Raw genomic sequence first — 24,468 nt, 5'->3', positions numbered from 1 at the left:
TTTATACACCTCTATAAGATCACCTCTCAGCATCCTGCGCTACAAGGAATAAAGTCCTCGTCTGCCTAGCCTCTCCCCGCAGGTCCTGGCAATGTCCTCGTAAATCTTCTCGTCACTGTTTCTAGATTAATGACATTCTTCCTAGATGGGTAACAAAAACTGAACACAGTACTCCAAACGGCGCCTCACCAATGTCCTGTACAGAACTCTTTAAACAGCAAACCTGGAAACTGTTTTGGTTGTAAGGGAGGTGTGATGATTCTGTTCTTGCAAAGCTGGTCAAAATCTGAATCATCAAATCATCTCATATGAGAAGTTTCACCAAGAGCAGTGTGTCAAGCTCCACATTAGAATTGGTCCCGCCAATTACTTTGTATTCTTTGACTCACCGGGGATGTATGTTCTTAGCAACACCAGCACTGAATGAAGTGCCACTGGGAATTCGCTCTGGCTGTTCACAGGAATGCTGCCCACATGGTTAAGGGATGTGTACATGCAAATGCTTGCATTCCTGTTCTGAAGAGTGACGAGGACTTTATGCAAATTCCTTCCATGCGTAGTGTTGGCTAGTGGCGATCGGAGGTCAAGATGTGACTGGCAGTGAGATCACATTTTAGCTGGTGGAGGCCACAGGATGATGAGTTGGATGCATCGGTTCAATGATATTTTGTACCTTGTACCTAAGTACAGTGAAACATTAGTGATGTCTGCTGGAGTGTTGCAATTATGTCGGCTGGGATTGTTGTCTACTGGTGTGCTGGGCTGGACAGTGATGTCTGCTAGTATACTGGAGTCATGTCTGCTGGAGTGCTGGGACGATCAATGATATCTGCTGGTGTGCTGCGACAGACAGTGATAGCTGCTGGTGTTATGTCTGCTGGTGTGCTGGGACAGATAGCGATATCGGCTGGAGTGCTGGGGGTAGAATTGCTGTTTGCTGGTGGGTGCTGGGATGGACAATGATGTCTGCTTGTGTGCTGGGATGGACAGTGATGTCTGTTTTTGTGCTGGGGTGCTGGTGATGCTATCTGTTGCGGCTCCACCTCATCTCCAGGGAACAAGGACAATACTTCATATCTGTTCAAAGGAACGGACACATTTATTACCCTTCAATGAAAGCTCCGCACACATCTCCCAGGAAACCGTTGCTGAATGTGTAATGTTCAAAGACCCTTTTCTGCACACTGTTGCTATGCTTCTTCCTACTTAGGCAGCCACGGGCTCATTGGTGTCTGATCCAATGGCTGGATAATTTGATGTGTGCATTAAACAATGCCTTGTTTAAAGAAACAATCAATTTAGAAATATCTGAGCGTCTGCTGCTGAAATACCTGCATACAGGACTACATTTGCTTCTTTAGTGGCAGCACAATAGGGAAAACTGGGTGCCTCAGCAAACCACGGCACAGGCACTGACCATGATACAGACATCATGGCACACAGACCTACTGCAAATGCTGGTTCAACCTGAAGATAGACACAAACTGCTGGAGTAACTCAGCGGGACAGGAAGCATCTCTGGAGAGAAGGAATGGGTGACGTTTCAAGTTGAGACCCTTCTTCTGACCTTCTTGTTCAGTCGGCATGAGCAAGTTGGGCCAACTTCTATACAGTTTCTATACTGTATGATTGTATGCCTCAATGACTAATCAAACCGTCACTAATTCAATCCTGCCCCTTTGTAATGTCATCTTTTTTGATATGTAAAAAGGAAAAGATTAGGGAAGCCAAATGTAAGTCCCTTACAATCAGAAACAGGTGAATTTATAATGTGAAACAAGGAAATGGCTATCAGTTAAACAAGTACTTTGGTTCTGTCTTCACTAAGGAAGCCACAAACATTCTCCCAGAAATACTAGGGGACTAAGGATCTAGAGGGAGGGAGGAACTGAAGGGAATCCACATTCGTCAGGAAATGGTGTTAGGTAAACTTTTGGGACTGAAGGCAGATAAATCCCCAGGGCCTGATGATCTGCATCCCAGAGTACTCGAGGAGGTGACCCTAGAAATCATGGATGCATTGGTGTTCATTTTCCAATGCTCTCTCGACTCTGAATTAGTTAATGTGGACTAGAGGGTAATTCACAGCTTAAGGATAAGGGGGAAATCCTTTAAAACCGAGATGAGGAGAACTTTTTTCACACAGAGTGGTGAATCTCTGGAACTCTCTGCCACAGAGGGTAGTTGAGGCCAGTTCATTGGCTATATTTAAGAGGGAGTTAGATGTGGCCCTTGTGGCCAAGGGGATCAGAGGGTATGGAGAGAAGGCAGGTACGGGATACTGAGTTGGATGATCAGCCATGATCATATTGAATGGCGGTGCAGGCTCGAAGGGCCGAAGGGCCTAACCTTTTTCTATGTTTCTATGTAATCAATGTAACTCCATGTTTTAAATAAAGGAGGGAGAGAGAAAAAGGAGAATTATAGACTAGTTAGCCTTACATCAGTCGTGGGGAAGATGCAAGAGTCGATTATTAAAGATGTTATGGCAGCGCATTTGGAAAGCAGTGATGGGATCGGTCAAAGTCAGCATGGATTTATTTAGGGGAAATCATGCTTGACTAATCTTTTGCAAATTTTTAAGGATGTGACAAGTAGAATCGATAAGGGAGAGCCAGTGGATGTGGTGGATCTGGACTTTCAAAAAGCCTTTGACAAGATCTCACGCAAGAGATTAGTGTGCAAAATGAGAGCATATGGTATTGGGGGTAGGGTATTGACATGGATAGAGAACTGGATGGCAGACAGGAAGCAAAGAGTATTAATTAACAAGTCCTTTTCAGAATGGCAGGCAATGACAATAGACAGACAACAGATGCAGGAGTAGGCCATGCGGCCATTCGAGCCGGCATCGCCATTCACTGTGATCATGGCTGATCATCCACGAACATTACCCCGTTCCTGCCTTCTCCACATATCTTTTGATTCCACTATATTTAAGAGCTCTATCTTTACAATTAACGATTTAGACGAGAGAATTAAATGTGACATCTCCAAGTTTGCAGATGACACAAAGCAGGATGGCAGTGTGAGCTGTGATGAGGATGCTATGAAGTTGCAGAGTGACTTGAACAGGTTGGGTGAGTGGGCAGATGCATGCCAGATGCAGTATAATGTGGATAAATATGAGGTTATCCACTTTGGTGGCAAGAACAGGAAGGCAGATTATTATCTGAATGGTGTCAGATTAGGAAAAGGGGAGGTGCAACGAGACCTAGGTGTGCTTGTACATCAGTCACTGAAAGTAAGCATGCAGGTACAGCAGGCAGTGAAGAAAGCTAATGGCATGTTGGCCTTCATTGCGAGATAATTTGAGTTTAGGAACAAGGAGGTCCTAATACAGTTGTACAGGGCCCTGGTGAGACCGCATCTGGAGTATTGTATGCAATTTTGGTCTCCTAATTTGAGGAAAGACATTATTGCTACTGAGGGAGTGCAGCATAGGTTCACCAGGTTAATTCCTGGGATGGCGGGACTGACATATGTTGAAAGAATGGGTTGACTGGGCTTGTATTCACTGGAATTCAGAAGGATGAGAGGGAATCTTATAGAGACATATAAAATTCTTAAAAGATTGGACAGTATAAATGCAAGAAAAATGGTCCCGATGTTGAGGGAGTCCAGAACTAGGGGTCACAGTTTAACAATATGGGGGAGGCTATTTAGGACTGAGATGAGGAAAAACTTTTTCACCCAGAGAGTTCTGAACCTATGGAATTCTCTGTCCAGATGGCAGTGGAGGCCAATTCACTGGATGTTTTCAAGGGAGAGTTAGATTTACCTCTTAGGGCTAAAGGAATCAAGGGATAGCGGCGGTGGAAAGCATCTTGTCCGGGAACATTACCATCTGGTTTGGGAATTGCTCTGCCAAAGACAAGAAGGCTCTGCAGAGAGTAGTGCGTTCGGCCGAACGCACTATGGGAACTTCACTTGCCCCCCTGCAGGAACTATACATCAGGAGGTGCAACTCCAGAGCCAACAATATCATGAGAGACCCCTTCCACCCCTGCAACGGACTGTTCCAGCTGCTACGGTCAGGCAAGCGCCTCCGTTGCCATGCTGTGAGAACGGAGAGGTTGAGAAGGAGTTTCTTCCCAGAGGCCAGATCCCTGTTGGAATATTTAACACACAACTTTGGACCTTCTCATCATAACATTTGTGAATATATTTCTAGAAGCGGTTTTGAAAAATAAATAAGACGACTATTTACTCCTGCAGAGAGATCGTTCCAATTTTTGGCAGAATCAGATACCTTTCATTCTCTGTGGCATCATAAGAATTACTCTAGCTTTGACTGGATCCTTGCACACTTCCAAGGCATAAATGTAGTTACGTGGGTCACAAAAAAAAGATACAACGGCAGTCACATTTATAACATAGCTTTCCACAACCATGGGCAGCTCACAATTACAAAACACACTTAAAAATGTTGGTCACATTTGCCAAAAGATTGAACTTAAGACCAAGACCTTCAGCCCCGAACACTGCTAGGATTAACGTTGTTTAGCAGCACAGATGTTACGCAGCAGCAGGTACTGTAACAGCATTTAAAATATATTTAACAGGAACATGAATAGAAACGTTTTAGAGGGATATGGGGCCATAGGCGGGCAGATGGGACTAGTGTAGATGGGGTAGCTTGGTCGGCATAGTTGGGCCGAAGGGCCTGTTTCCATGCTGTGTCACTATGACTGGACATGCCACTAGCGTCTCTTCTACCAGTACTTGTGCTGTAATTTCCTACAGCATCTCTGTTGATGGAAGGTTTCAGGTTGCTGATGAGGTAAAGAGTTTACATTCATAAAATAAGTTTCATACATTTCCAGTGTAATACTATTCTAAACAAAAAAGAATGATTTCCCTCGAGCCTTACAAGAAAGGCAGCTGCAAGCAGACATTTTGTCCGTTGAATTTGAAGTGGTTTTTCAATCATGTAGATGCAGTGGGTGGAGCCTTACAGCTTCAGTCTATGTACGAGTGCTGCTTTAACTTTGTAAATGTGACGAAAGCATACTTAAATAGAATCTTCACTGTTTATTGCTAGTTTTTCTTAACAGGATTAATATTTTCTTTTTTATTTAGGAATATGTTAATTGCATCAAAGTGTTATTTCTAATATTATTCAACTCACTATAAAAGTGGGGAACTCAGACTGCAGTAATGAGAGGTTGAAGATGTCGGAAGTCCGGAAGTGGCGGCACTGTTAACAGCTGCGGCCCGCCTGCAGTCCGTCTGTCTTTACTTTTTTCTGTTGTTTTTTTTGTCTTGTTTTGGTTACGTTTTAGTTTGTTGGGTTGTGTTAAGGGGGGGGGGGGGGGGGGGGGGGGGGGTGAAACATGTTCTCTGTCTCTTCCTTCGGGGGAATGCAACTTTTTCGTGTCGTATCCCCCTTCTCTGCCTCCGTCTGCGCTGAGGCCTAATGGCGGAGCTGGCGGCCTACAGCCTGCCACCGACCCAGAGGCTCCGGAGGCAGAGCCAGCCAGGACTTACCAGCGAGAGGCTGGCCGTCTTCGGGGCCGAGGCAGCGGTGGCCCGACTTGCTGGTGCAGCGTTCTGGCTTTCGGCGGCGGCCTGGAGCTGATGCAGCGGGGCTCGGAGCTGAGACTGCAGGACCCGGAGCTGGGGCGGTGGCCTGGAGCTGGGGCGGCTGCCCGGAGCTGATGCTGTGGCGGGCTGTCTCATAGCGGAGACGGCGTTCCGGCTTTCTGCGGCGGCACCATCACCACGGAGGTCCGCTGGACTGGAGGGCGGGATCTCCAGCCTGGATCGATCGCCTTAGCGCAGAGGGAGAACAAGGAGGGAAGAGACGGAGACTAAGACTTTGCCTCCATCACAGTAAGGATGTGCTTGGTGAACTTACTGTGGTGGATGTTTAATTTGTGTTTATTGTATGTTTTGTTTTATTGGTTCTGTGTATGACTGCAGGCAACATAATTTCGTTCAGACCGAAAGGTCTGAATGACAATAAAGGAATCTAATTCTAATTCTAATCTAATTCTAATTCTAATGTCCATGAAAACTCCAGGCATTGAGAACGCATCCAGGGACACCGTCAGGGCCACACGCTAGTCATAGAGGAGAGGATTACAGTGTGAAAACAGGTCCTTCGGGCCAACTTGCCCATGCCAGCCAACATGCCCCATCTACCATAGTCCCACTTGCCTGCATTTGGCCATATCCCTCTAAACCTGCCCTATCCATGTACCTGTCTAAATCTTTCTTAAACATTTTGATAGTACCTGCCTCAACTACCTCCTCTGGCAGACACAAAATGCTGATGTAACTCAGCGGGTGAGGCAGCATCTCTGGAGAGAAGGAACGGGTGACGCTTCGGGTTGAGACCCTTCTTCAGACTGATGTCAGGGGAGTGTTTAGGAGATTGAGAGGGGATCTTATAGAAACTTACAAAATTCTTAAGATGTTGGACAGGCTAGATGCAGGAAGATTGTTCCCGATGTTGGGGAAGTCCAGGACAAGGGGTCACAGCTTAAGGATAAGGGGGAAATCCTTTAGAACCGAGATGAGGAGAACTTTTTTCACACAGAGAGTGGTGAATCTCTGGAACTCTCTGCCACAGAGGATAGTTGAGGCCAGTTCATTGGCTATATTTAAGAGGGAGTTAGATGTGGCCCTTGTGGCCAAGGGGATCAGAGGGTATGGAGAGAAGGCAGGTACGGGATACTGAGTTGGATGATCAGCCATGATCATATTGAATGGCGGTGCAGGCTCGAAGGGCCGAATGGCCTACTCCTGCACCTAATTTCTATGTTTCTATGAGTGGGTGGGACAAAGATAGAATGTAGTCCGAGACAGTAAGACTGGTGGGAGAACTGGGACGGGGAAGGGGATGGGGAGAGAAAGCAAGGGTGCAAACTACCCAAGCGAAATATGAGGTGCTGTTCCTCCAATTTGTGCTGGGTCTCACTCTGACAATGGGGGAGGTCCAGGACAGAAAGATCATTTGGGAATGGGAGGGGGAGTTGAAGTGCTGAGCCACCGGGAGATCAGGTAGGTAAAGACAGACTGATCGGAGGTGTTCAGTGAAACGATCGCTGAGCCTGCGCTTGGTCTCACCGATGTAGAGAAGTTGACACCAGGAACAGCGGATACAGTAGATGAGGTTGGAGGAGGTGTAAGTGAACCTCTGCCTCACCTGGAAAGACTGTCGGGGTCCTTGGATGGAGTCGAGGGGGGAGGTAAAGGGATAGGTGTTGCATCTCCTGCGGTTGCAGGGGAAAATACCCAGGGAGGGGGTGGTTTGGGTGGGAAGCGACAAGTTGACCAGGGAGTTTTGGAGGGAACAGTCTCTGCGGAAAGCAGAAAGGGGTGTAGATGGGAAGATGTGGCCAGTAGTGGGATCCCGTTGGAGGTGGCGAAAAGGTTGGAGGATTATATGCTGTATGCGACGGCAGATGGGGTGGAAGGTGAGGACAAGGAATCTGTCCTTGTTTTGAATGAGGGCAGGGGAGTAAGAGCGGAGCTGCGGGATATCGAGGAGACCCGAGTGAGAGCCTCATCTATAATGGATGAGAGGAACTCCCGTTTCCTAAAGAATGAGGACATGACCGATGCCCTGATATGGAGCACCTCATCCTGGGTGCAGATGTGGAGTAAATTGGAGGAACAGCACCTCATATTTTGCTAGGGTAGATTACAGCCCGGCGGTATGAACATTGACTTCTCTAAACTCAGATAGCCCTTGCTTTCTCTCTCCATCCCCTCCCCCTTCCCAGTTCTCCCACTAGTCTTACTGTCTCCGACTACATTCCATCTTTGTCCCGCCCCCTCCCCTGACATCAGTCTGAAGAAAGGTCTCGACCTGAAACGTCACACATTCCGTCTCTCCAGAGACGCTGCCTGTACCGACCGCTGAGTTACTCCAGCATGTTGTGCCTACCTTTGATTTAAACCAGCATCTTTCCTATACATGTTACCTCCTCTGGCTGCTCTTTTCCATACATCTACCATCCTTTGTGTGAAAATGTTGCCCCTCAGGTTCTTATTAAATCTTTCCCCTCTCACCTTAAACCTCCAACCTCTGGTTCTCTATTCCCCTCCTCTAGACAAGACTCTGTGTCTACCCAATATATTCCTCTCATGATTTTGTACCCCTCAATAAGATCGCCCCTCATCCTCCTGCACTCCCATGAATAGAGTCCTAGCCCTTCCAACCTCCCCTTATAGCTCAGGCCCTCGAGTCCTGGCAACATCCTGGTAAACATAGAACATAGAAACTAGGTGCAGGAGTAGGCCATTCGGCCCTTCGAGCCTGCACCGCCATTCAATATGATCATGGCTGATCATCCAACTCAGTATCCCGTACCTGCCTTCTCTCCATACCCCCTGATCCCCCTAGCCACAAGGGCCACATCTAACTCCCTCTTAAATATAGCCAATGAACTGGCCTCAACTACCCTCTGAGGCAGAGAGTTCCAGAGATTCACCACTCTCTGTGTGAAAAAAGTTCTCATCTCGGTTTTAAAGGATTTCCCCCTTATCCTTAAGCTGTGACCCCTTGTCCTGGAAATCCGGGTAAATCCTCTTGTGTTCCGATGCGTGAGAACGCAGCTAGGTACACGTCAGGGACACACGTGTTCCTATGTGTGATATCGTGGCTAGGTACACCGTAGGGTGGGGGGGGGGGGGGGGGAGGAGGATGGGGAAGAGGGAAATCCCATTGTCTCATTCTCACCAACCGCCCTGGAGAGCCTGGGCACATCGCTGGCCTCCCCACCTCCCAAGTACAGTGATATGTGGGGGAGGGGGAAAGGGGACTGGGAAGGGGGAGGGGGAATCTCGTTGTCACATTCCCACCGAATGCCCTGGGGAGCCTGAGCACATCACTGGCCTCCCCACCTCCCAGGGACGGTGCTGCCTGTGCTGTACAGGGTGGGTAGGCTGCCAGATCACCAGCTCGTCTAAAGGGGCCAGAGGCCCCTCACATTCCAGCTACAATGTGTGCTGGTTCTATGCGTTGAAAGAAGAGTTTATTTAAGGTCATCCAGTCCAGCTTCTGGCAAAATGCCACCATGGTCTGACACCATTTTCTCACAAAAGGTTTTGTATTCGCAAATGTTATGAACAAAGAATGCTTTTAGAACAAAATGGACTAAAAGCACATGGTGGCAAAAAGCCATGTCACAGCTAGTGGAGGGAATGCTCAGACTGATTTACAATTAGACATTTAATAATTCTATTTCCCTCCCACAGAAACAATCCGTGAAGAAGTACACTCCCACTGTCTGGAATGTAAGTGCTATATTGATCCTGGTGATGCATGTTTACAGTAAATGCTGCTGAAAGAGTTGTGGTCTAACCCAAAGTCAGAATCTCAGGAAATGACGAGGTTTCATGCTGCAGCAGTGTGAGATTTATACACTAATTACAACTGGATTAACATTTAGATGAACTCGCTGTGCAGGTTTTGTTGGCAGGCGATAACTGCCCTTAGACAGTATATGTAATCCTGCGTATCACCATTTCAAATTGTCTCGGTACTGCTATTTGCTGAGTCACATGGCAATCCTTGACACAGCAGTATATTTGATCACATTTCGCCTGAGGTTAACTGCAAGAGCAAAAGCAAGATATAAACTTTGTGTGAATTTGACCCAATAACCTATATTCGATGGTACACAAAAAAGCTGGAGAAATTCAGCGGGTGCAGCAGCATCAACCTATATTCGATTCTGCGTAAAAATAAGATCCACACGGGAATGCAGAACCAGAGGACATAGGTTTATGGTGAGGAGGGAAAGATTTAATAGAAGCCCAAGGGGCAAGGTTTTTTTACATTAAGGGTGGTGGGTGTATGAAACGAGCTGCCGGAGGAAATAGTAGTAGTATCGCAACATTTAAGAAACATAGAACATGGATAGGACAGGTTTAGAGGGATGTGGGCCAAACGCAGGCTGTTGAAAATAGGGTAGATGGGACATGGTCAGTGTGGGTAAGTTGGACTGCAGGTCCTGTTTCCACGTTCTATGACTCTATCGCACTTGTCCTACCAATGAAGATGGTTCTTATTTCCATACTAAAATATAGACTACAAGCATCCTTGATGGATCACTTCACCCACAACAATCTGGGTGTCTGAGTGAATAACCCATTTAAATGCTGCAGATTGTTCAACCCACCTTTCCTGTGACTGTATTGTCTTGTAATAAAGTGCAGTTGCTGCTAAAACTATTGTTCAAATTAAAGGCACAACTAAACACAATCATGTGTAACACATAGTTATTTGCTACTGCAGAAATGCTTCGAGAGCCTTGGGGGGGGGGGGGAAATTATTCAATCCAGTGTTGCTGGGAAACATTTTAGGGCTGCATGGTGGCACAGTAGAGTTGCTGCCTTACAGCGCCAAAGACCCGGGTTCAATCCCGACTACGGGTGCTGTCTGTACGGAGTTTGCACGTTCTCGGACTGCGTGGGTTTTCTCCGAGATCGTCGGTATCTTCCAAAGGCGTACAGGTTTGTAGGTTAATTGCTGTGGTTTAAATGTAAATTGTCCACAGTGTGTTAGGATAGTGTTAATGTGTGGGGATCACTGGTCGGTGTGGACTCGGTAGGTTGAAGGGCCCGTTTCCGTGCTGCATCTCCAAACTAAACAGTCTTACACGTCAGGGCAACACCTCAGAGCAATAAATATTTTGATCAATCAATTTAATTGCAGCAAAAACAATCAGAACAAATTCATTAAATTTTTGTGGTAACGCAGCTGATACATAGCAGGAGAAGCCTTGACGCCACACCTTTCATGTTACAGTCACAGAACTCCATTACTAACCATTATACCGCAAAGCACAGAGAGTCTGAAGAAGGATCTCGACCAGAAACATCACCTATTCATGTACTCCAGAGATGCTGCCTGACCCGCTGAGTTACTCCAGCCCTGTGTCCTTTTATTAAATCACGAGTAGGTCAGAGGGAGCATTTTCACCGCTGATCTCTATGCCTTGCTGCAAGTACCTGTCCCATTCAGGTTGAGTGGCAAACTCCACTGGGAGTTCTGCAGGGATAGAAGGGGGGAGGCATGGTGTCGGGAAGTAGCAAGTGCTTGAAAACGGCCAGCTGGACAAATGATGGTGGTGAGCAGGAAGAACGCAGTCGACTCTGACAAGTGTGACTAGCTTTACCCGGCACACTGCTCCCAGACAAACCAAATCCAACCAAGTCTGAGCAATGTTCTCCTTCAGAGATGGTATGATAAGTCGAGGGAGTGTAGATCAGTGGCCAGATTAATTCTGCAATCGCTTGGAGGTGCTGTACAGAACGCAGGTCCCAGAGAAAGAATTCTCAAGCAAGGCTATTGATGACAAATAAATTCTTCCAATCGCAGCAGATTAGCAGGAACAGTCAAGATTTTAAAATCAAATAATGTTCGGTTACTTAGTTCCTTCAAACAAAATGATCTAAAAGGTGGAGATCGGAAGATGAAGTTAGAACTAGAGACAGAGGCAAATGCTAAACAACCTTTGGGAGATTATTTTTCTGTCCCACTGTACCAATAACGTTCAGTGGGATAACAGTTCACACAGAGGGTGGTGGGTATGTGGAACGAGCTGCCAGAGGAGGTAGTTGAGGCAGGTACAACAGTTTAAAAAAAACTGGTGAACGGGTCCATGAACAGAACATATTTTGAAGGATACGGGCCAAACACGGGCAGGTGGGACGAGTGCAGATGGGCACCTTGGTCGGCACGGATGAGTTGGGAGGAAGGGTCTGTTTCTGTGCTATATGACTATGATTCTAGACACTAAAGGAACTAACACGCAGGTAGAATATGCAAACTATAATTTTTGGCTTTCCCCATACAGAGAATAGGCACAAGGCAATAACAAATTCAAATAATGGAATGATTGCTGGAAGTGATTTTAATCTAATCTGTTCCGAGAAATCTGATTTCATGTCTTGCCTGTTTTTACTTTCCATTGAAGTCAGTGAAAAGGAAAATAAGGGTGTAAAGTTGTCATCTTATCGATCTTATCATATTGACTGCTGGGTGGGTTAAGCTACATTACCCAAAGGATAAAACAAGCTTTAGTACAGCATTTATCAATGGATCATTGTCAATGGGTCATAGCAGAGCAAAGCAAACTATTCCCATGGTGGATTGTTTGATTTTGTAAACACTATCAACTCCTTGGAATTTTTACTTATCTTCCCCAAGAGATGCAGAAAATTGGAGCAAATTCACAACAATGCAAGGCCTGTTTGAAGGATCTTCAACTAGCCTAACATCATGTGTTATTCCTGCTGTACACGTCATGTGTGCCTGCAGTTACCTCGAAGATGGGGAGAAGAAACTAATTGTGCTCCAGTTTTCTTTAGGATCTGTATCTCCCTCAGATTATCAGAACGTTACTCCAGCAATAGCTGGCAGAAACAATCCTGTTCCTCCTAATTTTATGTGTGCCACTGTAAGGAGACATGGAATTCTGTTTTGTTTGGTAAATGCAACCTGGGCTATCTAAACGCTTTGTTGCTGCATCTTCGTACCCACTGCTCTACTCTCTCATTTGTGTCATTTCACTTGTTGCCACTTAAGTTGCAGACACTTGGGTCATAGAACAATGTCCTCTGTCTGGAATTCACTAGGTTCTAATGCCCGCAACATCCGTGCTGAACGCATATCACAGCACGTCGTGGCAGGCATTTGGCTCATTATATGATGAGGAACAGATGGGCCTGGGGACTGAATACAGAGGCCCTGGTGGTCAATAGACGGGCCCTTCTCATTATTCCCACTGTTAGTTAATTCTAAAACAAGCCAGACTATTATCCACTATAATATCTAGACTATTATTAGAGTATTCTATATACTCTAACTTTGCCACTAGCCTGTGCAAAACCTCACAAAATATTCTAAAATTCCAAATTTAAGAATCCAACTACATCCATTTAAATTCCACAACTGCCAGTATACAATTTGAACTGGAGCAGCAAGGAACTGCAAATGTTGGTTTACAAAAAGAGATGCAAAGTGCTGGAGTAACTCAGCGGGTCAGGCAGCATCTGGGGAGAACATGGATAGTATAAGTTTAAGAAAGAGCTGCAGATGCTGGAAAAATTGTAGGGTAGACAAAAATGCTGGAGAAACTCAGCGGGCGAGGCAGCATCTATGTGGCGAAGGATTAGGCGACGTTTCGGGTCGAGACCCTTCTTCAGACTGGATAAGATGATGTTTTGGATTGGGGCCCTTCCTTAGACTGGACTGTTGTCTGTGGATCGCTCGCACTGTACACTACCCCACCCTTCACCAGTTACCGTATCTGGTAGGCGGCGCGACTATCGTCAGCAGCGGCCTCTGCAGCCCGTCTGCGTTTTTATTATTTTTTTGATGTTTCTATGTAGTTTTTGTTATTTTTGTTTTGTGTGTGGGGGGGGTGGGGGTGGGGTGGGAGGGAGGGGGTAACTTGGGGCCCTTCCTTAGACGGGTCTCCGTTGTCTGTGGATCGCTCGCACAGTACACTACCCCTGGTGCCGACGACCTTCACCAGTTACCGGGGGAGCAGCACCTGCTGTCCGGCCCGACATCCGGAGATAAACTGTTCCACCGGGGGACTGCACTCCTGGAGGGAGACCGCATTTCGTGCCAACTTCTTCCTTGCAGGATGGAGCCCCTGGAGCGGAACTCTGTGAGCGCACGCCGGGGGGCTCTGGAATCAAGTCCTTGCCTGACAATCGCCACGTGAAGTTGACACTCAACAATTTTTTTGGCCTTCCAGCAGGGGGATGGATGGGACAATTATGCGTGTCTTTCTATTTGTTCTGGGAAACGGCACGGGACCTCAAGATAATTGACCATCTCCTGATGAGATTCAAACTCGGAACTCTCACATTCCGACCTTCCTGAGGATGGCCCCTGAAAAATCTGGTCTGTGAGGTCAAAACAATTTTCGCAGGGGATAAGGCATTGTATTAATTGACCTTCCTGAGCTATTGGAATCCTGGTCATGCACCGCAGGTGACATTTTGAGCTTGAACGGCTAAACATGAAAAATCAAACACTGCTGAAAGGGAGACATACAAATGTATTTTTTTTTAATGCGTAAAACGAGAGTTCTTTGAAAACTTTGGGTGGACGGGCTATTATTATTATTATTATTCCGTGAAGTTTAAACAAAACCAGATCTCATTGAAACAGACAAAATTCTGAAAGGATTCAACAGTCTGGCTACAGTTTCCCAGTTGGGTGTCTGCAACCAGGGGTGGTAGCCTCGGACTCTGTCTGAGAAAGGGCCACGACTTAAAACATCTCTGGAGAACATGGATGGATGACGATGTCTGACTGGCTGAGTTACTCCAGCACTCTGTGTCTTTTTTCATATGCGCAGTTCCTTGTCTCTTGCGTCCCAGAGGTTGGGTTAGAACTGAATGAGGAGAAATGTCTGCACTCAGAGATTGGAGGACGTGTAGAATTCTCTGTATAAGGAACTGTGGTGGCCAAGTTGAGTGGCGTGGGGAGAGAGCAATAATATTGTACTGAGGTAGAGGATCAGTCAGGATTGCACTGAATGGCAGACGAGCAGTTTACTTTTGCTCCTGGTTTTCTAATTTCAAACGATGCAAATTGCAGTGTAAAATCCAGTTCCATCTGTTATCTAAACAGAACTAAAAGAATTTCATATTAATCTGGGAAGGAAAATATTTGGAAAAGATAGCTGAAATATGAACTGGTGACTGCAGGCATTTCTCTTCCTCCCACAGCCAGGATGGGAAGGCAAACATTAGCGTTGATTCGTGATTCAGCAGTGGAAATCCCCCAGGTCCCAAAGGAAGATTAAAAATACAGACAATTCCAGCCGCTGCATTTTCAAACATGCTCCTTCAACTCAGCTAAACATTAATGACCTTATTTTTTCACTTTGAATAACACTGGAAAGATTCCTTTCTCAGCTATACTGCCCAATAGCCGGATGCTAGCACCAAGGACTAGTCAGAACACCAACATTCTTACAGACAGACATTAGAGTGCTGCATATTTTAACAAAGCTCCTGCTTGTTCAAGCAGCCATACATTTACTACCTATTTTTAACCTAAAACAGAAATTAAAATGTCCTCGGCAAAATGGTATTTCAAGGAACAACTATATAATTTCCAGGCTTTCTGCTTGAACAGAATAGTTTAGGGGGCAGCACAGTGGTACAGATAATAGAGCTGCTGCCTCACGGCACCAGTGGCCTCGGTTCAATCTTGTTGGCAGCTTGGAGTTTGTATATTTTCCCTGACATGGCTCTCGTCCGAGTGCTCTGGTTTCCCCCACATCTCAAAGATAACCCGGGTGATGGTTATTTGCCACTGTACATTGATCCTAGAGTGTAGGCAAGTGGTAGAATTAGGAGAGAGTTGACAAGAATGTAGGGTGAATATAAAAGGGTTTCAATGTCCTGTTAGTGTGAATGCATGGTGGATGGGCAACAACAACTAACCACAGCAAAGAGCCAGCTTCCGCGTTGATTCTAGCAGGCAAAAAGTAATCAAATCTAAAAAAAGTTGTTGAACCACAAGTTCATTCACAAACAGGCACCACACTCTTTTGATTTTGGTCATTTAAAAAAAAAAAAATTCCAGTGGTAAAAATGATGTGACTGCTTGAATTCAATTAAGAATCAACAAAGTTCCCCAACCCTGTAAAGATCACATATAAACAGGCTTCATGTAATTTCTGCTGGTGGACTCTAGACCAGCAAGTTTGCAGATCACACTAAACTGGGTAGCATTGTAGATAGCGAAGATGGTCGTAAAATATTGCAGCGGGTTCTGGATCGGTTGGGCAGGTGGGCTGAGGAATGGCAGATGGAATTTAATACAGAGAATGCGACGCATTGCATTTTGGGAAGTGAAACCAGGGCCGGACCTGCATAATGAACAGCAGCAAGCTGGGTAGGGCAGAGAGATCGAGGAGTGGAAGTACATGGTTCCTTGAAAGTGGTGTCACAAATAGATAGGGTGGTCAAAAAGGCTTTCGGCACATTGGCGTTCATCGGTCATAGTATTGAGTATAGACGTTGTGAGGTCATGTTACAGTTGCACAAGACAATGGTGAGGCCACATTTAGAGTATTGTGTTCAGTTTTGGTCATCCTGTTACAGGAAAGATTTTGTTAAGCTGGAAAGGGTGCAGAAAAGATTTACGACGATGTTGCCAGGTCTCGAGCGCCGGAGCCATTTAAGAATCTCTTGGATACAATTCATTTTAAACTTCATTTATTTATTCCCTTTGAGCAGGCTAGGACTTTATTCCTTGGAGCACAGGAGGATGAGGGGTGATTTTATAGAAGTGTAAATCTTTTCACTCAATCCTCAGACGACACGTCAATATCGACAGTGCTGTCAAGTCATGCTTCCTCCACTGAGCACTTTTCCCGCACATCATAAAAGGCCAACCTTAACTACCAAATCGTTTTCTGAAGCTTAAATTGTTTACACAAAACAGTTCAGCTTTAACAAGGTTCCGATTTTCCCGTCCTTGGCAATCACTTTAAAATATTTTAACAACTTCAATGTGTTAGGATTCTGTTAAACTTCAAACCCCCGGATGTACATGTAAATACTTTTGTTGTAATCTTTGCCTAGAATTTGCTGCCAACATAACAGCGAGTTTTACAGCACTCGCTATTATCCATATACAAGCATCTGGTGAGTTCAGTAATTACGTACTGCTTGCATGAAGTGCCATGTTCATGGACCAAGTGTGCTCTTCACATTAATGTGGCAAGCACAGCAGTTTAACCTCAACTCCTGATTATTTTGACAAACTTGCTAATAAACAATTATTCTGTTTTCGTGATGCTCCTTTAAAGATAGATATTGGCCAGAACATGACAAAGATTGTGGAAGGTTACAGAAAAAACTCATGCAGTCGAATCTGGCCACAGTGTGCTCATAACAATGGGATCAAAAGCACATGAAGGATCTGGCAAATCAGAAAAATCTCTAATATTGCTTCAATATTTGGAAGTCTTCCATGTTTATATTTCTGACTTGACTAATGTGAAATACAAACAATATTCTTCGCGTTTCACTGACATTCCAGATTTGGTATGCAGTGAACTGTATGTGTTTCTGTCCCATTTCATCTGGTGATTTAGCAGTAGACCTGGCTTCAGAAACAAACTGCCACTTCCCAATTCTAGCCATTTAACACTGGAGGTGGAACAAACAGCAGGTGGTTATGTACAAAGTGCAAATAATAGGAGCTAATAACTTGTTCAGAACGGCATGCAGTTTCCATATGGCTTCTTACCATAACACTGAATGATCTAAAGAAGGCAAGGAAAGGGAATAAATAACTGAAGTTTAAGATACATTGTATCCAAGAGATTCTTAAATGACTTTTCCGTTATTTTGAAAGATCCCCATACAAATGGTGTCATAACGTGCCATGGTCAGGATAATGAACAGGCATTTAGAGAGGGATTAGCAATAGCTTTAGGATTGACAGAGGGAGAAGTTTGACGAAGTTACCAGGTCTGGAAGGATTGAGCCTGGATAGGCTAAGTCTTTTTTCCAAAGAGCATAAGAGGTGCATACATAACGTAAACTGACAAAGTTTTTTCCTCATGGTTGGGAAGTCTCAAACTAAAGGACATAGGTTTATGGTGAAAGGGAAAAGATTTAGAAGGGACCCGAGGCCCAACTATTTCCACACAGAGAGTGTGGATAAATGGAATGAGAAGCCCAGAGCAAGGGTAGAGGAGAATACGATAATAATATTTATAAGACACTTGGTATATGGGTGGCACAATGGCGCAGCAGTTGAGTTGCTGTCTAACAGCACTTGCAGCACCGGAGAGGGTTTGATCCCAATTATGGGTGTTGTCTGTACGGAGTTTGTATGTTCTCCCCATGATCGCGTGGGTTTTCTCCACGATCTTTAGTTTCCTCCCACACTCCAAAGACGTACGGGTATGTAGGTAAATTGGCTTGGTAAATGCAAAAACTATCCTTAGTGTGTGTAGGATAGTGTTAATATGTGGGGATCGCTGGTCGGCGCGGGTTCGGTGGGCCGAAGGGCCTGTTTCCGTGCTGTGTCTCTAAACTAAACTAAACATGGATAGGGAAGGTTTGGAGAGGCAAGTTGTACCAGACTCGAATCGCTGCAGATGCTGGTACCTTGAGCAAAACAAAGGTCTGGAGGAAATCGTTGGGTCAAGCAGCATCTGTGGAGCGAATGGACCGACCACATTTTGAGTCGAACTCTTCTTCAGATTTGCTTGGTGATGCAAGTTGGTCACCATGGAAGAGTCGAGTCAAAGGGCCTGTTTCGGTGCTGTTTAGCTCTATGACTCCAAATTAACCAAAGTTGGGGCCTGGAATACTCAGAAAGGGTGCATTGGTTGGAAATATTGCCATATCTTTGTTGGAAGATGCTACAGCAGTGAAGAGAGAATTGGGAGAACAGAATGATTAAAAATGCAAGAGACCAGGAGAGCTACAAGTCAGCCCACATTTGAATGAAATACGAGTATGGTCAGTGAAATTACAATACTTTAGCAAGACAGAAGCTGGACTGGAGTGTTTTGAGGAGATAATGAGAAGAAAGTTGAAAGTATAGTTAGGCAATTACACGCTCCACAGTATTAGACATGACAACATTTCCAGTCAGTTTACTTGACGTCAATGCCCTTTAAAAAAACCTTGTTGTTATAAAATCCATGAAAATGTCATCAAACATTCTTTAATGTAATTGGCAACATGTCCTGCACATTTTTCAGAGATGCATTTAGATCATCTACGGCAGGAGTTGCGTTAAAAAGAGCATTTTCTTGTCATGTCATTAATTAGTTACAGTTCAGAAGTGACAACATATTAATTCCAGTGACAACAAAGAATGATTTTCTTGCCTAACGTTTTTAGTGGGTAGAGCAGTATGTATTTGTTATAAATTGATTTTTGAGACTCAGGAGTTCCTGACAAGCTTGGATGCGTTTTAGCTGCTCTTAACAGAGTACTTTACTGAGCGATTCCCATCGTGCGAGTGCTAGGTATGTTGACCCAAGCCTGCATCACATCCATGTTGAGATAAGGACCACAGGGGTCCTTGTCCCAGAACTTCAACGAAGCTCCAGCAGCTCCATAGTCAGCTTTAAACACTCAAGTTGAATGTGAACTCTGCACCAAAACGTTCACCTTCATCGGTTCCACGGCAATCATTCACCAGCAATCATGGAAAAAACATCATGAATTTGTCCTGGTCTTTTCTTGCTTCCAGTGCCTCCCCCCCTCCCCCACAACCAGCAGGGCCCCAACACCAAAACATCACCCATCTATGTTCTCTAGAGATGCTGCCTGACCCGCTGAGTTACTCGTGCATTTTGTGTCTATCGTGGAAAAGCTGTTCAGTTCACACATAAGAGTCAAGAGTCAAGAGAGTCAATTTAATTGTCATTTGGACCCCTGGAGGTCCAAACGAAATGCCGTTTCTGCAGCCATACATTACACACAAATAGACCCCAGACACAACATAATTACATTTAACATAAACATCCATCACATAGCTGTGATGGAAGGCCAAAAAAACTTATCTCTCCACTGCACTCTCTCCCCCCCGATGTCAGAGTCAAAGTCAAAGCCCCCGGCTGGCGATGGCGATTGTCCCGCGGCCATTGAAGCCACGCCGGGTGGTGCGAGGTCGCGCACCGGGTCTTGGTGTTGGAGCTCCCGGTGTGCGCTCGTAAAGTCCCGCGGCCGTTCCAGCCGCGCGGGGCAATGGTGTTAGGCCCCGCTCCAGGAGCTCTTCGACCCCGCAACACGGGCGGGAGAATTCGCCGTTGCAGGAGCCCCGAAAAGCGGTCTCCCTCCAGGGAGCCGCGCGGGGTCGTCCGAGCCGTCCGCAGACCCGCAGTAGCAGCCTCCGACTCAGCAGCAGCAGCGGCATCGGCAGCAGCAGCAGCAGCGCAGCGGCAGCAGCGCTCCTCCACCGCTCCACCCACTCCGGTCTCGGCCAGCTCCGCGACGGCAACGGTGAGTCGGCACCAGAGTCCCCGGCTTCTTCCCGTTGGAGGCCGCTCCTCGTTGCGGCCTCAACGACACCTGAGACCCCGACGAGAAAAGGTCGGGTCTCCAGTGCAGGGAGAGATAAAACTGAATATTGGGGTTTTCTGGCAACCGGGCCTCCCTTTCTCCACCTCCCAATTTCCCGAGGCTCTGCTTCATTTATTGCAGATGTAATGTGCAGTTTCATTTTTATGGATATCAAAATATATTTGTTCTTCAGCCAAACCACTGTTGTTAAATCGGTCAAGGAAAGGATATTTTTGACATAAAGGATAGAATGACGCAAAATGATTCAAATGATCACCATTGTGTGGGAAGGAACTGCAGATGCTGGGTTAAACCGAAGACAGGCACAAAAAGCTGGAGTAACCTGGCGAAAGGAATAGTGGAATAGTCAGGAAACACCACCTATTTCTTTTCTCCAGAGATGCTGTCTGACCCGCTGAGTTACTCCAGCTTTTTGTGTCTATCAAATGATCACCATTTTCTGTTTAAATTATAAATATCTCTAGTTTTTTTTATTTATTTTTTTTAAATTCTCCAACATCTCAGTAAAATGTTTTTAAAAGTTTTTGATTGAATAAATTTGCAGCGTGTGGTAATTGGGTACAGTGTGCTTTCCCCACCCCCTTTCCTGTTACTCCAGCCAAAATAGTTCTTAATTTAGAAAATGAAGCAGTATCAGTCACAGACAGCAACATGTGGTGGGGCTGAGACAGTTTAAGCTTCATTTACACTAGCGGCCATTCAGGAAGTAGTTCTGTAATAACACACTCGTGGAGCTGTGAAATCAGCCGGTTTTACCTTAGAATATATCCAAGTGTTGCAGCAATGAATGTGAGCAAAGCACAATCTGTGAAGACAGCTGCTGAACCTTCTCCACTCTCCCAATTCCTATCCCAAATTATATACTTACTACCCTGACTGATGAAGGCCAATGTACTGAAAGCCTTCTTGAAAGCCTATCAACCTGCGATGCCACATTTAAGGAATTATGTACCTGCACTCCTAGATCCCTCGGCTCCACAACTCTGCCAGGGGCTCTGCAATTCACTGTGAAGGACCTTGTTTGACTTCCCAAAATGCTACACCTTGCACTTATCTACATTAAACTCTATTAGCCATTCCTCAGCTCATTTACCCAGCTGATCAGGATCCTGTTGCAATTTTTGATAACCATCTTCACTATCTATGATACCACCCACTTTAATGTCATCTACATACTTACTAATCATGCCTTGCACATGCTCATCCAAAGTCTTGATACAAGTCAAACAACAATGGGCCCAACACTGATCAATGAGGCTAACCACTCATCCAAAACATTCTGCATTTTAAGTGTTTTCCTCATTTGTGTAATCGAGTCAATGATAGATTGAACAGATCCAGGTTTCTATTTGAAGCCTTCATGTGACGGCCATGCGTCTGACATGGCAAGCAGCCTCATGACACCATGTGCAAAGTGACTTTTCAGCGGTGAGTTTCAACCACATTAATGGCCCGATAAACATGTATAGCAGATATCATTCCATAGTTTACATTCATGAACACTTACCTACAACAATCTGGAGACTCACCATCATTCAGTGCAGAAATATCTCTTTGACCCATCATATTTATGCCCACCTTTCCGCCCATCTGTACATCTCATTTGCCTGTATTACGAGAGTATCCCACTATGCTTCGACTGTGTGTTGTCTCAATGCCCCTTAAGCATGGTCGATGTATCCGATTCTGCCATCTATGCAAAATCCAGATACCAACCTTTAGGTAAAAAAAAAAAAAACACCCCGCTCCTAGAATCCGTTTGAAAATGGCTTCTCCTCAAATTAAACCCATACCCTCTTGCTGATAGCCTTGCCTCACAAAATAAATGGCTATCGACGCCTCTCTTAGCCCATGTACTTCCAGTAGATCATCCTTGGCCTCCCTCGCTCCATGGAATCCAATCTCCCCATGTCCAAAGTCTACAGTGCATGTAGGTGGTGATCCATATGCCGACATCAATTTATTGCACATGTAGCACGTTTAATGTTGTGCATTATGTCAGACTATGACTGGAGCTTCTTCTTGGGTTAATCTAGTCTTTTCTATCCTCCTTTTTGCAGCATTGTGGTAACACTGTTTTAACAAAGCCTTACAAATAACCTATTGCACTAACCACAAGCATTTCCTCGTGAGAGGCTCCGATCATCACATCTGACAAATGCAAGGTCTCAAAAGTGTTCCACAAGAACAGTGCACAATTCGGGAAGAATGGGACTGTACTTACTCAGTTACCAATAAAGTGAGGCCCAATCACTCACACTTCCAGCGCCGCTCTCAGCCAATGACCTACCAAAAACAGACGGAAAAAATAAAACTATTAATTTTTAAATACAGAGTATTTACACAAATGAACATTGCCAGTTCTATCCTAAATCTTTATTTTATTGCCTTCAGCTCAATATATTTCAATACAACTATTTTTCCTTGCAAACATGCATTGGAAGGTCTGGGATGAAACAAACCAAGATTTCTGCAAGGCTGTGGATTCATGGCCATCTTTTGAGCACGTTGATTCATACTGCTGAGCTCAATAATTTCAAGACAAAACTGGTAACGTCATCAGCTCCTGCTAAAAATACTTTGAAAAGACAGCAGCAGGAAAGGAATGGAAAAACATAGCAGATAATTGTAATCTGATTTTCAGAAAGGATGGCCCTTTAAAAACAAATCTAGTAGAATTTTTGTTGGGATCATAAATTCCCCAAAACCAATTTACCCAAAGACAGGAAAACTTAAGGGGAAAGAGAAAATCTTTAAACACTGACATGCAGGACTAAACACATTCTAACAATCTGTTAGTTTGGCCTCCTGGTCATTTAGACCCTTAAATTTATGAGGTTTTGCTTTGAACTGTTCATTCTTGGAATATTGCCTCCTGAGGCTACCCATTGCTGCCTTCAGTACAATACGGAAAGCGTTCAAAATTAAATAACAGGGTTGTAAAGAGGCTTGGAAAGGCAGATGGAAGATCAAGTCGAAAAAAAGGGAGTCATCCACATTTAGTGCATAAAACTGAAACAGTTGTTCAATTGGTGATAATTGGCAAAAATTGATGTTCGGAGAGACTCACGTGACCTTCTGCACATGTCAAGCTGTCAGGAAGATAAATACTACGCTGGCCTCATTTAAAAATAGAATTTAAATGCAAGTATAAAATGTCTTGCAACAATTGCATAATGATTCCAATATATATATCACAAGAGAAACAGTTAGAGTGAATGCATAGCATTTTTACCTGGTGTACGGGAGGGAAATCAAGAAGCAGAGGACAGGTTTAAGGTGAGAGGGGAAAGATTTTATAGCAATCCAAGGGGCAACCTTTTTCACACAGACGGAGGTGGGTATATGGTACACCAGAGGAGGTAATTGAGGCATGTACTATAACAACATTAAAAAAGACATTGGACAGTTATATGGACATACTTGCTCGCACGCATTTGGTCTTTATCCTTCCAACCTTTGCGTTAGAGAGATATGGGCCAAATGCGGAGAAATGGGGCATCTTCGTCAGCATGGATGAGCTAGGCTGAAGGGCTTGTTTCTGTGTGCTATATTTCTCTAAATATTGTGTATTTAAAACTCTTGGCCACATCTGTTGCCTAACCTGAGTATTTCCTGCATGTCCATTGTATTTCAATGTTAACATCATTCATTTCATCCTATTTTCGGATTCTCTTTTCCACTATCATTTATATTCTATCAAGGTTCCTATCAAGTCTCATTCATTTCACTGCTCTCTGCCAGCCTTTTCTTGCCGCAAGGCATCTTGCTAATTATTCCCGCTTTTTCCACCTCAGAATGTTACTCAACTATCAGAAGAATCTGCTCTTGTAAAGATGATTATTACAAAAGCACAAGATTCCCTGCAACTCTAGTACAGTACTGAGTCTGCGTTTATACATCGGCATCAAATGTCAAGAGGAAACCTAGAGTTATATTGCAACTCTAACACGTGAAATGTCCCACAATTCTGCACAACAGTGTTTATTAACTGAGCCATCCAAATAACCTGGCCTTGCATTTTAAGCCACGGTAAATTTGCATGGCTTTGGCACTGAATATTCAAATTATTTACATTATTCTATTATTCATATTCCATCTCCTGAAATATGTTATTGTAATTATGTTTCTTTACCCTGTAAATCATGTAATAAGGTTTTGACTGAGATTGTTAAGGGCTTGGACACACTAGAGGCAGGAAAAATGTTCCCGATGTTGGGGGAGTCCAGAACCAGGGGCCACAGTTTAAGAATAAGGAGTAAGCCATTTAGAACGGAGACGAGGAAACACTTTTTCTCACAGAGAGTGGTGAGTCTGTGGAATGCTCTGCCTCAGAGGGCGGTGGAGGCAGGTTCTCTGGATGCTTTCAAGAGAAAGCTGGATAAGGCTCTTAAAAATAGCAGAGTCAGGGGATATGGG

General features: G+C 44.8%; 1 protein-coding gene across 5 annotated transcripts in view; it reads right to left on the bottom strand.

Annotated features, from left to right (window-relative positions):
- The window catches only part of LOC129698355 (F-box-like/WD repeat-containing protein TBL1XR1), a 202,407-nt gene that overhangs the window by 108,980 nt on the left and 68,959 nt on the right, over positions 1–24,468 (bottom strand). For all 5 annotated transcript variants that reach the window (XM_055637456.1, XM_055637454.1, XM_055637457.1 and 2 more), the window contains one exon: positions 22,274–22,335. The gene's annotated coding sequence lies outside the window, so the exon portion shown is untranslated. The remainder of the gene's footprint in view (positions 1–22,273; positions 22,336–24,468) is intronic.

This window comes from Leucoraja erinacea, chromosome 6 (genome assembly GCF_028641065.1).
Source record: "Leucoraja erinacea ecotype New England chromosome 6, Leri_hhj_1, whole genome shotgun sequence".
Classification (NCBI taxonomy): Eukaryota; Metazoa; Chordata; class Chondrichthyes; order Rajiformes; family Rajidae; genus Leucoraja; species Leucoraja erinaceus.
This window is presented reverse-complemented; position numbering and strand designations above follow the sequence as displayed.